This window comes from Fundulus heteroclitus, chromosome 4 (genome assembly GCF_011125445.2).
Source record: "Fundulus heteroclitus isolate FHET01 chromosome 4, MU-UCD_Fhet_4.1, whole genome shotgun sequence".
Classification (NCBI taxonomy): Eukaryota; Metazoa; Chordata; class Actinopteri; order Cyprinodontiformes; family Fundulidae; genus Fundulus; species Fundulus heteroclitus.
The window spans coordinates 6,470,607-6,487,640 of record NC_046364.1 but is presented as its reverse complement, the minus strand read 5'-3'; positions in this window follow the sequence as shown (position 1 = coordinate 6,487,640).

Sequence of the window (17,034 nt, the reverse complement as noted above, 5' to 3'; positions counted from 1 at the left end):
CTCTAGTTAATACACCCTCTTTGCTCGACATACACTATATTGACAAACGTATTCACTCACCTGCCTTGACTCTCATATGAGCTTAAGAGGACATCCCATTTTTAATCTATATGGGCTCAGTATGACATTGGTTCCCACCCTTTGCAGCTAGTAGACAGCTTCAACTCTTCTGGGAAGGCTGTCCAGAAGGTTTTAGCAGTATGTTTATGGGAATTTTTGTGACCGCATTTGTGAGGTCACATACTGATGTTGGAAGAGTAGGCCTGGCTCTCAGTCCCCGATCTAATTCATCCCAAAGGTGTTCTATCGGGCTGAGGTCAGGACTCTGTTCAGGCCAGTCAAGTTCATCCACACCTGTATAATCTGCCATCCATGTCTTTAAGAGCGACCCGTTCTTTCACAAATGTCTGTTAAAAGAGTCTGCATGCTTAGGTGCTTGATTTTTTTTTACACATGTGGCCATGGTAGTGATTGGAACACCTGATTCCAATAATGTGGATGGGTGAGCAAATACTTTTGGCAATATAGTGTATTTCAGAGGTTAAGCATGAGTCATAAATGTTTGTTTTATAATGCTCAAAAGGCCTCGGCAGTGGGAGAATGCTAACTCATAGTATACTATTTATAGATAAGATTAAGACAATAAGACAGCTACAAGTTTATCTTATAGCTTTGAAAAAGTATTTGAAATGACAGTCCATCTTTATTTGATGTGTATTTGATGGAGGGTTTGAAGGAATTCACCTAATGCTTCTAAACCATAGTAGTACAATGTGTCTGACCACAGATGTTGCCACCAAAGAGGCATAGAGCATTTAATGTCAATCCTAAAAACATTTTGAAGGGCCCTTAAAAAAACAAAAACTTTTTGCTCTTCTATTTAGGTCACTTCTTGAAACAGCCCAAGTGCTTAAAAAAAGAAAAGATCATTCAGCTGTTTTGGCAATAAGAAAATCTTTTGTTGGTGTCTGGAAAACAAGTAAGTTCAAAATCATTCCCAAATTGCCATAATCAGTGGGCTAACAACCCCAGCCCCTCACCCAGCAGCCCAATCGGTCTAGATATACTCCAACCAATCAGACCCAGAGTTCCTTGTGGTTAAAAGTTTAAAGTAAAAAAACAAAGCAAAAATGCACTTTGATGGAAAAAAAATGTTTTTTTTCCCCCTTTTAGTTCCTTGTAACACAAACGGCTGCCATGATTTAACAACCCAAGTTGTAAGTGAGCTGAACAAACTGTGACTGAACCGGTTTCTCAGATTATTTATCAGAGTTGTGATTCTAGACAATCTCATTGAAGGTCCGCTTTGAATCCCACATAAAAAAAAAAAGCCATCTTGAATCAGAACACTGAAAAGAAGTCACACTCAGCTCCTAACAGGATCAGCCGTGTCAGCAAGAGGTCAGCATTGCTGTAATTAAATTATTCCTTTATTCTGATGGTCGAAACATTTCAGCAGAAAAAAAATACCAAAAAGATAAAAGGTGACGCTTTTCTCTGCAGCTTGAATCTATCACGCTGTGTGTGCGTGCATCCAGCCTCAGGGGGTTGGTGATGACATCATCGGCCATCTGATGAGCCCCGCCTGAATCTGTGTCTTTTGTATATATATATATATATATATATATATATATATATATATATATATATATATATATATATATATATATATATATATATATATATATATATATATATATATAAAAAATTTTTATTGTTCATTGTTTTTTAATTTTTATTTCCCTGTGGCTCTACGCTTCTTCAGAAGGCGTAAGTGCTGCTTATCTTGATTTTATGCAATCAACTGGAAATGTTTTGACCAATCTGTATAATCTGACCCCATCCGTATAATCTGATTGAATTTGGCTTTGGAAAGTGCCTTGAGATGACATGTTTCATAAATTGGCGCTATATAAATAAAATTGCATTCAAATTGAAAATTGTTATAAACACTAGGGCCCCATTTCAAAAATAATTAGCAATCTACCCTGAGTAGAAAGCAGCTACTCAGAGTAGTTCTACCCCACACAGTCATACTCAGCGTTTTCGGTTTCAGAACAGGTGATGTCAATCAGGTAACCAAACTCAGTGTCATATAGGGCATTCCTCAAATGAAGTCTAATTATTAAATTCAGGCACATGCGTTGTGGCCATCTTGTGGTCATACAAGCAGAGCGGTAACACTTGAATAGTTTACTTGTATGAATTAAATAGTGAGCAAATCTGTCCTGAATATCGCCTCAAACAATATGGAAAACAACAAAACACAGCTGTTGTGTTGATATCTGCTGGAGTGACTAGCGATATGGTGATATATACACTTTTTCCCATTGATTTTACAAAACCTCGAAGGATTGCAGAGAAATATCTGTGTTGGATATGAGCTTGTAACTGAGAGGATCTTACTGTGGAATCTGACCAAAGACACCTAAATGTGGTCTCTACATTTCCTCTGTGGCAAGGAGCCAACATTTGAGCGTCCAGAACTGAAAACAGCGACTGCAGCATCTGTGCAGGTAGGATACGTTTATTTGGCTTTTTCTCAGCGGCTTTAAAACATCATACAGCCCATGAGGGCTGTTCATGTGAGCTTCAGCGTTGCATATAGTCTGCTCATTATAAGCAACTTTGGGTTTGGTTTTCACTAAAGTCACTTGTAACTTTTGTGAGTGGGCAGTTGCGGTTTCTTGGGGTTGTTTTTGAAGGTGCAGTTGCTTTTTTGAGCTTCGTTTTTTTTTTTTTTTTTTTTTATAGACAGAACCACTTTTTCTGGTTAACACGCCACGCCGCAAGAGAGCAGGGCTCAACCCCCACAACAACTATTTTATGAGCAGCAAAAGTCCCGGTGTGTATAAATACCAGCTAAATACATGCATTTGTGATGGTTTTTCACTTCTTTTCATGGATCAAGTTTCTCTCACATTTCTCTCTCTTTTTTTGTGTGTGTCTGTGGAGTGGTGTGTGTGTGTGTGTGTGTGTGTGTGTGTGTGTGTGTGTGTGTGTGTGTGTGTGTGTGTGTAGAGGAGATGGGTTGTGTGTCTGATTACAGTGGGATGATTGACTGTGTTAAAGTCTATTTTCTGCAATGAGCTCTATAATACATTAAAACAGGCCTGTAATAATACATATATTTTTTTAGTATTAGCTGCAATTCTATGCGGATTCAGCTTGTTTCAGTTTGATCCATTGTGAGAGAGGAGAGGTTCTTTTAAATTCTTTCTACTAACACTGCTTTCTGGGCGCTCATTTTGAGGCCTCTACAAATCAAGTTGAACAGCTGAAATGTTGGTCGAAATTTTCAACTAAAGTGGAAACTAAAATATATCTGAATGGAAGATTAGAGCTGTCTCAAAATGTGATACAGAATAAATAATTTCTTTCATTCTGTGTAGTAATTTTATTAAGCTTGTGGGTCTCTGACTATGGAACACCATTAACTACTAACTGAGTGCAACAGTAACATTCCTGACAGCTGACATACAGCTGTCTCTGAAATATTTTCTGTGTCACCTACGTGATTAAAAAGCTGCTGTTGGCATAAAAACGAAAAGCAGCACAAAGAAATTTCTTAGAACTGAGAGCGTCCGATCTCAGCAATGTGCTGGCTCAAAACGGTAATGCTTGAAAATATATGAATCCAGAAATAAGACGTTCAAACATGGTCTGATCAGTCTCTGCAGACAGAGATTTCTGTGACGCATTTGTGCTCCAACATACAGCGTACTCCAGAAAGGACACGCCTTTTCTGACATGTCCTTGTGAAGATAGCAGCTAAAAAAGGAGGAAAAAAAAAACTCAAGAGTTTGCCCAAACAACCCAGCTACCAGGCAAGGTGGTTTCACATTTGTCATAATTGGACTCAGGTTAAAGGCTTCTGGGCTTTATGAATTTGAAAAGCCAGGTTATGCATGGATTTACCCCAGAAGTTACTCTCAATATCCACTAACCCAGCTTTCTGAAACGGGGCTCAGAATGTAGTAAGTTCAAAGAATCAACGGTTCAGACATAAATGTGGTTAATATTTAATGACACATAAGGAAAGGAGGGGTTTCCCCTTAACTGTATACACACGCTGTTATCTCAGTGTCATCAATGAAAAACTGCAAAATGTGGACCTCCCAACACAATTGAGTTTAAAGTGTTTAATGATCAATGACGATGGACTAGAAAGAAGAAAAAAATCCAAAAGGACAGCAGGTAGCAGTGATAAAAACTGTAAAATCACAAAATTACAGCAAGCTTTCAATAAACCTACTTTAATCTTTAAAAACAATGAAAACACTGCATACCTGCAACATTAAATAACCTAGCACTCAGTTATGACAAATCCCAATCTGTAGTCAACAAGTGTGGCCCTGCCTGACAAAATAAGATGCAATCACTGCCACATGTGATCCACTCGTTTAAAATATAAAACCCCATATTCCTACCTGTAGTGTTGAATTACCCCACGGCCAGGTGTTACGCTCACTTCTGTCAAGTCCTCACAAAAGTCCTGTGGTCCTATTACCAACACACCATATGTCAAAATATGACCACATTGTTTCACCAATCCTTTCCTCAAAAAAAACCAGTTCACCTAAAATCCTGGCACAGCTGCACCAACAATGGGCTGCATAGGCCCAGCAACCTGGTCACCAAACAGGAAACTGGCACTTACCAACAAAGCAGCCAGCTTCTCTTTTATAGAGAATCTGAGTGTGGAGAAAGTGTGCCCCCTTGTGGTACCACCCGTTACAAACGGGTGGACAATTAAGCACAGGTGAACTGAGTTACACAAGTAGGCTGGAAAGAAAGAGGGACGATGAACTGGCAGGTGCAGGAGATAACAGAACGTAGTAGGGAAGATAATGGGCCAGGCATGGGAAGAATCTGACTAAACTCAGAAATAACAGATATAACAGAACTACAAAAATAGAGGACCATACGCTAACTAAGTCCAACTATACACTAATAGAATACCAAATAGAAAGTGAGCTAAAGAAAGGCTAGTATGAATAACGATCCAACAGAATACTAAAATAATAAGAACATAAGTTAACAGAAAACCCAACAGGTAATACATAAGGATGTCTAACTAGACTAATACTAAAGAAAGGACAGATTTAACCAATAGCCAAATTTATAATTAACATAAATACTGAACAGAAACTAAAAAGAGGGAATCCGGATCCCAGACGTCATTCATGGCCTGGAAAAGAAAACATGGAAAGCAATCCAACCAGGGCATGCGCAGTGGGCCTCGGAAGGAGGGCCAGACCCAAAATAAGGAAAGCAAAACAAAACCAACCCAGTCAAGGCAAACACAAAGAAAAACAGAGTTCAGGAGGGCGACCGTGAGGTCTACTGACGAGGCAGAGAGTTCTGAACAAGGACAGGACACTTGGAGACAGAAACCGGCGATGTAGAACCACCGACGTTTTTTTAGCACTGCTGGACTGTGACATTGCTACTCAATGTGCGTTGTCTTCTGGTTGGTTGTTGCATATTTGCCTTACTATATTTATTTTTGAAAATCCACTCCTGTATGACTGAAGACAAAATTTTAAGTTTTGGACAGAGACAAAACAGAGATATTTTCTTTTAAATCCCCCCTAAAAATCTTTTATAGTGTAGTAGCAGTAGTACTTTTGAGAAAGATTACATTCAAATGAATAGATGGATATATTTTGCAGCTATGTTTGTTTTACTATTTTGTTTCTGTTTTGTTTGTAAAAAATAATAATTCAACCAACGCATTTGTATGTTAAATACAAAGCTAATTGCATCCAGTTGTCAGTTAGCTTCTTGTCTGTGGTTATGCATTATAACTTCCTGGTGGTTGCCTAGCGACTGTACAGTCATAAGGGGAAACCAGAAAGATGCAACACAAATACATTTGTGTTGTCCTAATAAACATTGTGATGTTTTGCATGTTTGTGCAAAAGTTTGCTTCATATTTCTCTCATAAAACATTATCTTCTTTCTTGTTCACTGTTAATAGAATCCGATCCATGTTTTTTTAATCTCATTTCTTATTATTATTTTAGGTATTTATAACTGAAACATCTGTTGAAGTAAATTAGAATGTTGAATCTGAATTAAAAATATAAAGCTAAATTACTGATTACTTAATTAACTCATTATTTAAAACGTTTATTTTTTCAATAAAATGGGAATAAGCCGATGGAGTTGTGTTCAGTAAAGTCACATCATTCCCATCAATATTATAATCCTTATTAAACAGAAGAATGAAACTTTACTGTCACCACACAAATAAAAGTCCTCAGTCCAGAAGAATCCCTGTGATAACATTTCAACAAAGCTGGCTACAATATGCAGCCTCTGCACAATCCAAAAGCTCGATAGTTTCAAATAATCAAAGATGTTTTTCCATGCCATCATGGTGTGATGTTAATGTGAATGATTGATGGAAAACATCTTAAATGCCAGATTTATGTGCAGATTTTTACTATGCTTTGGTCTGAGATTGTTGATCAGCTAACAAACAACTTATTTGAGTTTAACTTCAAATTTTGTCTCTTGATTTGAGGTTACCGTGCACCATCTTGACGTGAATACTTTGATTCTCTTGCCAAGTATAAAAAATTGAGTGTATACAAATTCAGGTCTTTTTGTGTGTATTTGTATGGACACAAAATAAATAAAAGCATTTATAACACTGATTTTCCACTGTAGCCTACTGTAAAATGGTACAATACTGTAAAACCTCATTTGTTAGTCAGACTTCTGAAATAATGAAAAGCTCTGCATTGCAGCTATTGTCCTTTCTTGAATCATGATTCGTTGACTCATCTCCTTCTGTGTCAAACAATATGGCAAGTTATTGTTCTCTTCATAAAATTTTTAACATTGAAATATGACATGATTTTTAAACGAAAATTTTCACAATTTTTTTTTATTTTTTATAAAATCATAGCTTGCAATTCACAGCAATTACTAGCCTTGGAAAACTGTGCTATCAAAGCTGATTGTATGCCGACTGTGTACGCAGTGTCCAAATTATTGAAGTGAAAATGTTGGCGTGTCACACAGCAGCACAGTTCAGACATTTCATTTTCATGGACCCAAATTAAAGCAGTGGGGCACAATGTGTTAAAATAACACCCAGCAGATTGGCTGAGCAGCACCAGGCAACATATGGACTCCACACCCCTCTTAAATTAGAGCGTTCACACCCTCCAGAGGCTGCCAAGGTTGGAACAGACGTAAAACACAGTCAGATTAAGCAATTAAAAAAAAAAGTGTGTATTTTTCCTTTAGTGTAGAACTGAACAAAAAATGGTTGGGTTGAAATTATGAAATATTGAGTATAATGCTAAAAATCTATTTTTGTATGGTTTTTAAATGAGGAAGAATTCCATCTTTTGTTGGAAAGTTTGTGCTTCATTTCTTAACATATCAATTAGCAGGGTCAGTTTAAATAACACTAATGACACAGCAGCAATTAGAAAAAGATGCTTTGCCTTTAGAATACGTATGATTTAAGTTGTTAAAAAGTAATCACTTCTAACTTTATGTATTACTGTATCCTATTATCACAGCACTGTTGGGCACCCTTAGGTCTTGGAAATGTTCAAATGTATTCACAATGGAGCAATCAGAGAGAAGGCTCTTACTAACTTTTAATTACAGTCATCTCCACCTGATGAATTATTGAATGTGTAAGACAGAATACTATTTTTGGTATAATTACATGAAAAGCTCAAAAAGAGGATCAGTTCAAGCCAGAAAAGATGTTTGAAGAACAAACTTAAACAAGGTAAATCACAGCTTTAGGTATTCTTTTCTTTCGTTATTCATTTGTTTTCATTATTTTGTTCTGTTTGAATCACATGCTGCATCAAAAAAAATTTACATAAGCAGTTTGGGGACAGTAATGGTGAAAATATAATACAACATGATTTTAGTTAATAAACCAGATATTGCCATAAACCATACAAAAGCCCACACAATTATAACCTTCTTTTGGTTCTGTCTGGCATGAACTAAGATCAGATCAATATTTAAAAGCTAACGGCAGAGAATATCTTAGACATCCCCATGAGACGAGAGGACAAGCATTTGATAACTTGATTACACCCTGTCAGTTTTTCTTTTTTTAATCTGAAACGTTTCACTGCTCTGTTTACTTTATTTTTGCCTTTTGGTCTTTTTTTTCAGCATTCAGACTAGGGGCTGAGGCATGTAAGGAAAAATACATTCCACATATACAGATTCCCATTAAAACAGAAATGCATTAAAGATATATAGCCACCTTATATGCTTTAAAAAAGACCAAAGACCGTTTGATCATGATAAAATAAGGTTATATACACCAAGCCTCCATTCTGATAATGTTTTGATGGTCCTTTTTGTGGATAAAATAGCCCCAGCACTGGGCAGGATAAGCAAATATAAACAGATGTAGCACCATCTAGTGACAGTATCTCAAAACTACCATAAAGCAGGTTTGCTTAATTAATAAATCAAAATTAATAATGCCGGACCGAGCCTGACCCTCTGCAATGCTTTGCAGTAAAGCAGTAGCTCGGTGTGATCGAAGACCAACTGTTATTAATTAAATAAACCGTCCAGCAGCAACTTTAAGAGCCTTATATCAGAACATTTACTCACCTCAGTCAACACAGATCTGAGCCTCGGCAGGTTTAGCGTCCGCTTCAGCGAACACCAACGTTCATACTGTGTTCACAGCGACATTCCGGTCTTTCCCTTCTTGGAATCATAGTTTTTCCGTTTTTTTTTTTTTTTTTTGTTAATTTAAATTGTTTTTGAAATCAAAAATTTTGGACCATGTTAGAGATTAGGAGATTACAAAGACTGGACTGCAAAATCGGTTACCATGGAAATTACAGATAGACAGACTCTTGAGACACAGAGTCTGACATACTTAGATTGGACAGTATGACTGATTAGGGGAAAACGTGTCAGCTAGGGCATGTATACATTATAGTATGATCCTCTCCACCAATGTGATGAGCGGAGCACATGTCACACTGTGCTCACCCCTGAATAGGTGTACACAATGGGTCCTACTTAATGTCTGTGCAAAGAATGAACGGGGCTCTCTGTTGTCCAGAAATCTGCCAGTCGCATTGTTGTATATGAGAGCCCAGTACTGAAGCTGTAAACATCCCTCTGCCCTTTAGATTAAATATGGTAAAATATAATTTTGGTTTCAAGAGTCTTTCTATTACTACAGACTTCTACAATAGAAACACCACATTATTCAGAAAAAGAACCCGGGGTGACCACAGCAGGTCAATTGTTTATCAACCATCTTTCATTGTTTCACTGGGAGATGCATTGGGAAATAGCCATTAGCCTCCACCTGCTGTGTTTTTGCAGTGTTGTACATCCCCTGCTGTTAAAAATAAACCTGAAAGGCTTTATCTACAAACAAATTTAGCAAAATCAAAGCGTAAATGCCTAAATAATAACAAATACACCAGCAGGATGTGATAATCTTTCATAAAAGCTGTGTATGCAACCAGGGTGAGCTACTGATGTATACATTTAAAAAGCCAAATAATGTGGCTATGCACCTTTAAAGCATAGACACTTAGTCCCCCTTTCACATATTTTGTGGATTTGTTTTAAGCTGTGCTTCTAGGGTTCTGTTCAATAACCAGCAAATGTTTATTTGTAAAGAATAAAGAGGTGATACTACTACTACTACTACTACTACTACTACTACTACTACTACTACTAATAATAATAATAATAATAATAATAATATATTTAAAATCACCTTCCAATGCACTCAAGGACACCATACAAATCCAACAGGGTAACAACAATAAATCATGATAAAATCAACACACATCAAGCTTTTACAATGAACAGGCATTTACAGTGAGTAGGAATTCTTGAACAGGTGTATTTGAGTATAAATTTGAAGTGGGGAAAAGTGTCAGTATTGTGCATTTCTGAAATTTCCTCAAAGTTCCAGAGTTTGGAAGCAGAGCAGGAGGAAGCTCTGCTCCCCATGGTGCTGAGGCAGGAAGGAGGAGCATCTTGGTGTTTGGGACTGGGTGACAGGGCTCTGCTGGGTGGGTGTGGCCTTGGGTCTCTGGTCCCATGGTTTGATCTGCTCTGTCTCAGCTGGCTGCCGGTGAAGCCCGGGGTCTTCTACACTGCGACTTCTGAGGGGGGTTTCCTGGGGCTCGCTTCTGCTGTTCTCTGAGATGGCGGATGCAGGTATCCCTGTGTTGGTCCTTCCTAGGCACTCTGGAGGGACTTTCAAATGTCTGAGGCTCTGGGCTCCCTGTTATCTCCCTTGGCACCCTGTGGAGCAGGTCTTTGGCTCCTCATAACCACTATTGAATACGTTTCTTATGGACAAACCTTACATATATAAACGCACTGTCACAAACACCCTTAGATGTTTGGATCCAGGTGCTTACAGATACACCTCTATACAGATAAACCCTATAGTTAACTTTGGCTGCCACTGAATACATCTTATATCAAATAATAATGCATATATTTCAGTAATGTTATCAAGGCGTTGGTTGTTTGTACCTGTGAAACTTTTTTGTTATATCTCTCTTTATGCAGGTGTAGAAGCAGACTCTGAGGATGTTATCTTTTATTCTCTTTTTTCTCTGCTCTATTTTGTCACATTCTTTCCCTTTTTTTCCCGTTTTGTCTCACCTCTCTCTCTCTCTCTCACTTTCTTTCTCTTTTACCTTTCTGTTTCTGTGTCCTTAGATTTTGAAATATTCCCAAATTAATGTCTGATAAAGGGTTTTTGCACCAGTATCAAGTAAAAGCAGTAATGCTCCACCTGTGTACGTAAATCTGTTGGGCTATCTTTGGCATTAAGAAAACAATTCTTAGCACTATATTGCCAGACAGAACGTTAAAAAAAGTAATAATAATGATAATAATAATAAAATTATATTATTTTTTAAACAATTGACAACACAATTAAGGAGTAACACGGTCATGGAAGTTATGTTCATTTCATTTTTTTTTTATTTGTACTTATTAACAAGCTTTGTCACACAGAGTCAGTCTTGTAGTGTCATGTAGGATTCTGAACCTGTATCAGCTATTTTAACTTTATTAGTTACTGTCTTAATATAATAAAGACCATCAAATATATTTTCTTTGCAATTCAGGAGATACTCAAGTCCAGTAAACCTCAGTTTTATGACAGATTTAACCAAGGACAGGTGAGATGTATGTCTGAGTGGCACCAAGTGGCACCTTGTGCACCGAGAAGGTACTCATCAGCGATGTACCCTTATGCAAAAAATGGAAACACAAAATTGGTTCTTTCCTCCGTCAATGTTATTTATAAAGTGATCAAAGCAAAATGTTGTATCTAAACATAATCACATGTTTAAAAGCTATATGTATAAGCAAGAACAGACTAAAATTATTTTTTAAATGCCCAGGTGGCATTGATGTTATGCATTTATGTTATGCTAGCTTCTTTATACCTCTATAAATGAGAGCCAGCTTTATCATTTTGCAGTGTAGCCTTGAATCCTGATGTCCGCATAAAATTCAAACTGGATTTTTTAAATATCATTATCTTAGATAAACTCTGCTCCATAGTAAACTTTAGCTGAAGCTATGAAAGAGTCAGGCTCTGGTTTCAGATTAAAACTACTGTAAATATTGTATCTCTTACACTACTCAAACCTTTAAAGAATCTAAAAAGAAGTTACTCCTCATGGTTTAATGGCAGTGAACACACACATAATACAGCAGTTACAAGGGAAGCAGGAATAGCTTTGCAGTGGAATGAGATGCTTTTATAAAAAAAAAAATTACAATAGAGCCTTGCATAACCAGCTAGATGTAGAGACCTTTGCTTGAGAGGAAGATTAATGGATGATTCGGGCAGATATAGTGTTGCTCTGAAACGAAAATGCTGCTATGGCTTCAGATAGTATCAATGAATTATGTCATTTATATATAATATATAGACTCACTTAGAAACTTGTTAGTAAGACTTGCTTATTTTTATTTTTTTATGAAAACAAAACAATGCATGTTAAATTGCACAGCATTTATATATTTAAATAAAGGTAGTTGGGGGAAAAAAACTATCACTTTTATTCGGGTCTACCTAAAGTAACTAACATTCACCCAGAAGAAGCAGCAACTTCGATGGCTGTGCTTGGTTTGATTGCTCTGTAAAAATGTAATTAGTGAACAAAATGCATTGCCCGCTGCAGGTCTTGGGGACACAACTGTGTTATTTTCTGTCTTCCCAGAAAAGATTTATTGTGATTAAAATCTGCAAAAACCCTCTGCTTGTAATAAACCAAACCAAAACCTCCCACAATTCAGAATTTCCTCCTTATTGAGCCGTATTGGCTTTACTGCACACATAAGGAGTATTGCTGTTGTTCCCTGGTCTTTGGGCCATACCATTTAAAACAGAGAATGGCCCACATTTTATAGCTAATCCTAATGACATTCTCATGGCTGCCAGTCACGCACTTATTTCCTCTTTCTCTTTTTGTTTCATTTAAAATTCCCTGTATAAGTCCAACAAAACTCCTCTTTATGTTTGTGTCGGACCTACAGTCTAAACAGTAAAATCTACATGCATTTCACTGACATCTTCCATCCATCCATCCATCCATCCATCCATCCATCCCTTATCTTCCACTTATCTGAGGTGCTACAGCCAAGCGAGGGACAAACATTGACAGCTCATGTGCAGAAGGTGACATTGCTGACCTAGTGGGGTCAACCCTCTTAGCAAAGAGATGAACGAAATTAAACAAATGTCAATTGAAGCCGCCATTTGACATCCCTAAAAACTGGTCAATGGGTAAATTATAGTGAGAGAAAGGTAGCCTTTTACTTGTCTTCTTAAATGATGTTATTCTTCAATATTCAGCAAAGTTTGGTTCAAACTATTATGATATTCCCTTTAGATACTGGAAATGATACAGTACAATGAATAAATTGAGGGAAAATAAAACATGTTATCATATTTTATATTTAAATTTATATTCTCTCAATGTTCTCAAACTCAAAGATAGCTACTTACGCCATCTAACTGCCCTGGACCATTATCTTTTTAAAGACTTTATCTTACCAGGCTGTTTCTTTTCTTTTTTCTTTTTGATTCCTTAAAGAGTTATATTAAAATTAGATGTCATAGATCAGATTGCACACTAGACGAGGCAAGTCATGATTTGTATTCTTCTACTTTAAAAGCTGAAGGTTTCTGCCACTGGTGAATTTAACTTTACAATATGATTTTAGAGGTTCTTTTAAAGCAAATTCATCAAGACATTGTTTTATTCCATTAAATTTTGGAATGTTTATCATGTCTAAAGAGTGATGTTGTGGGCTCCAGCTGTTGGCACTGATGCAGCAATAAGGTCCTGGGTTCAGTTACTAGTCTGGGGTATTTCTGCATGGAGTTTGCATGATCCACTTAATGTTGTATAGATTTAGTTCTTATCAACCTGAAACGTAAATGCATTTTATTAAGGGTTTTTATCAGAGCAACACAAAGTAATATATAATTGTAAAGGGGAAGAAAAATCGTACATGGTTTTCAAATGTTCTTACAACTGAAATATAGAAAAGTGTGGTGTCCATTAATATTCACTACCTTGAAACAGCATTTTTTTAATTTTTTGTTTTTTCTTTAGAATGGTTGGGTTACAAAACAATACCCCAAGCTTTAAATACCTCATGGAGCACTATACAGTTCATCATCCACAACAGGACAGGCTACTTCAAATGTACCAAGACATGAATAGCCCAACTAAACCAAACAGACCTGGATAGTAGAACTATAATTCGATAAGCAGATGAGAGGTACGTGTTAACTCAGGGGTGTCTTCAGAGATCCACTGCTCAGGTAGGATGATCTATCAATAGGGCAGTTTTTAGCTTTCCAAAAAGAAAGCTACAAGAAGTAGAGTCAACAGTTGGTCTCAAGCCATGTAAGAGACACAGCAAAAACATGCAAGGAGGTGGTCTGTTCAGATGAGACCCAAACTAAACTATTTGGTCTACGTGAAAAATCATCTGTGTGGAAAAGCTAAAGCTGAACAAATTCTCCTCAGAGGGATTTGTGGTGGTAGCATCATGTTGTTGGGGATGATTTTCTTCAACAAATGCAGGGATGCAATCAGAGTTGATGATACGAAGATGAAATAAATCTGTTACAGGCTGCAAAAGACTTGAGACTGGGGTGCTAAACATAGAGCTAGTGATAGAAATAAAAGGAGAAAAAATCTAATTATGAATATAAATGGCCCAAACCTGAATCTAAACCAGAATTTTGTGCAAAACTGAATATTGATGTTCACTTATTCTCTACATCCAATCTGACTGAGCTGAAGATACTGTATTTGAAGAGAAAAATTGGGAAATATGTAATTATTTAGATGTGTAAAGCAGGTAGAGACATACCTAAATGATTTGCAGCATAGGCTGAACATTGACTCTCATAGGCATATATATGAGGCATATATATATATATATAGATAGATAGATAGATAGATAGATAGATAGATAGATAGATAGATAGATAGATAGATAGATAGATAGATAGATAGATAGATAGATAGATAGATAGATAGATAGATAGATAGATATAGATAGATAGATAGATATCTATATCTATATCTATATATATATATATATATATATATATATATATATATATATATATATATATATATATATATATATATTCAGTGTATCCTTGTCCTTTCACGTCACAATTATGTGAACTGTTGGTCTATAACATAAAATCCAAATAAAATGCTTTGGATTTCAGCGTCGAACTGGCAAAGTGTCAAGATGTAAGAGGTGTATTAATATGTTTGCACGGCATCAAAGAAAAACACTTAAGTGAGAATTTTGGTTGCTGTTGCCGATAGATGATTATAGCACCGTTAGAGCTCACACACACCCTCTTTCACATCAAAAAGGCAGTGCATCACAATATCAAAAAAGAAATCAAATAATAAAAACAGCTACTTTAAAAAGGTAAAAGAAATAAACACATAAGTAAAATACAAATATAATTGCGTGAAGTATTCCCCAACCTTGCATGTGAGAAGCGTGACATTGAAAGTATGATGGAGAGAAAATGAAAAATAAATTAGATCTGGTGAAGGCAGTCACAACTGGGAGACATCTAAATGTTTTTAGATGCAGCATGCTGATCAGGGTTCAGGCAGAGTAAGCCAAAGTAGGCCAGCTGTGGAAAAGCCATTGATTGTGCACAACACATCAGACTTATTTTGGAGTCCTTGTGTCCCTGGAGAACTGTAAGGCAAAGATCCAGCTGCAGACTGGAGCGGGGGAGGCCCAAACCGTTTCTCTCCTTGACCTGAAAATATCTGAGGACAAAGTCTGTCTATCAGATTGAGAGCAAAGGTCTGGCATCCACATGAAGCTGACAAGTATTATTATCATTTATTCATTTATTTATTCGCATTATGCACCAGAACATTCTGTGGTAATATTGTTGAGAATGAATTGCATACATACAAAGTTAGACAGACTTAGCCAGAAAAATGTGGACTACTCCCTTCAGATGGAGGATAAGTGTTTCCCTCAAGTGGACGAGTCTAAGTGTCTTATTTAACAGCGAGGGCAGGAAGGAGTGGTAGATGGAAGTAAGGATCAGTGCCTCGTCCACACTGCTCCTGTGTTTCATGGTTAAAAAATTAGCTTTGCATTGACAAAAAGTGATGCTCTTGGTTTATTGGTACGTCTACATTCCAACCCCCTCTTGTGGTCAAGAGATGCAGATCATGACTAAAAGAACAAGACCATAGATGCAAGAGAGTGAAGTAAGGTTCCTCTGTAATTTTTAGGTGTCTTCAGGGAGAGATAACAGGATCATTACAATATGGTATACCATGGTAGAACAGGTTCAAATATCACTTTAGTTGCAGTCAAACAGTCAGGAAGAGCCAAAGACAAACTTTTGATAGTATTGTTTTTATCTTTTATCTTTATCTTTTGAAGACCACTGACCAACCCAGTACTAGACAGCGTGAAGCAAAGTAAATGATTTTCTATTGCAACTAATCTTTGGTTAAAATAAATCCACTGTACCAATTAGGTGAGCTAAAGGACTAGGAGTTTTCATTTTCCTTTTAGGATATTCCTCAAAGGCCCAATTTGCATCATCAGGGCAAATGAGGACAACCTCATGGCCCCCAAAGAAGTCTCTGGCACAGTCATTCAGAGGCCACAGACGATGCAGAAAGGCATATAAATAGCAAGATATGACTATCATTTAAGAAAGTGACAGCTAAAGTATGCGCATTAAGCAATATCAGCTTAGTGCAATTAATAATCAGTTGACATAACAAAATGCACCTGCAGTTCCTGCTGAAGGCAATATTGATCTGCTTCCCAGACACCATGAAAATCAGGATGAGGAAGTAAATTAAAGAAACAACTAACCTTCATGCAGTCACTTTCCTACGTTGGGCAATTGGTTATTATTAGTACATTTAGTATACCAATAAATATTTGCAAATATAAATGACATTAAATGCTGACAGTAATATTTGTGAAGAGCGTTTTTTGAATGTCCGAAATTGCCATATTTGTCATGGCCTAGGTACACAATTAATTTTTGAATAATGTCAGTTTTAAGCCAATGACTTAGAAATGTAAAACCTAATTATGATTTCTACCTAAATACCACTGGAGTTTGTTACTTTTAAACACATATGCTATTGATTCTGCGACAGACTGGCGACCTGTCCAGGGTGTACCCCGCCTCTTGCCCATTGAATGCTGGAGATAGGCACCAGCACCCCTCGTGACCCCATGAGGGATAAGCTTATCAGAAAATGGATGGATGGATGGATGGATGGATGGATGGATGGATGGATGGATGGATGGATGGATGCATGCTGCTGATTCACAACAGATGTCTTTGGCTTCAAAGCTGCCATGTCCGCTTGTTGTTTTTGTATGGAACCCAATGTTTGGGTGTAAAATCAAACTGAGACTAATAGCCCTATGTACAATAATATGTCTAACATGATATCAATTTACTTGTAGGTTTAA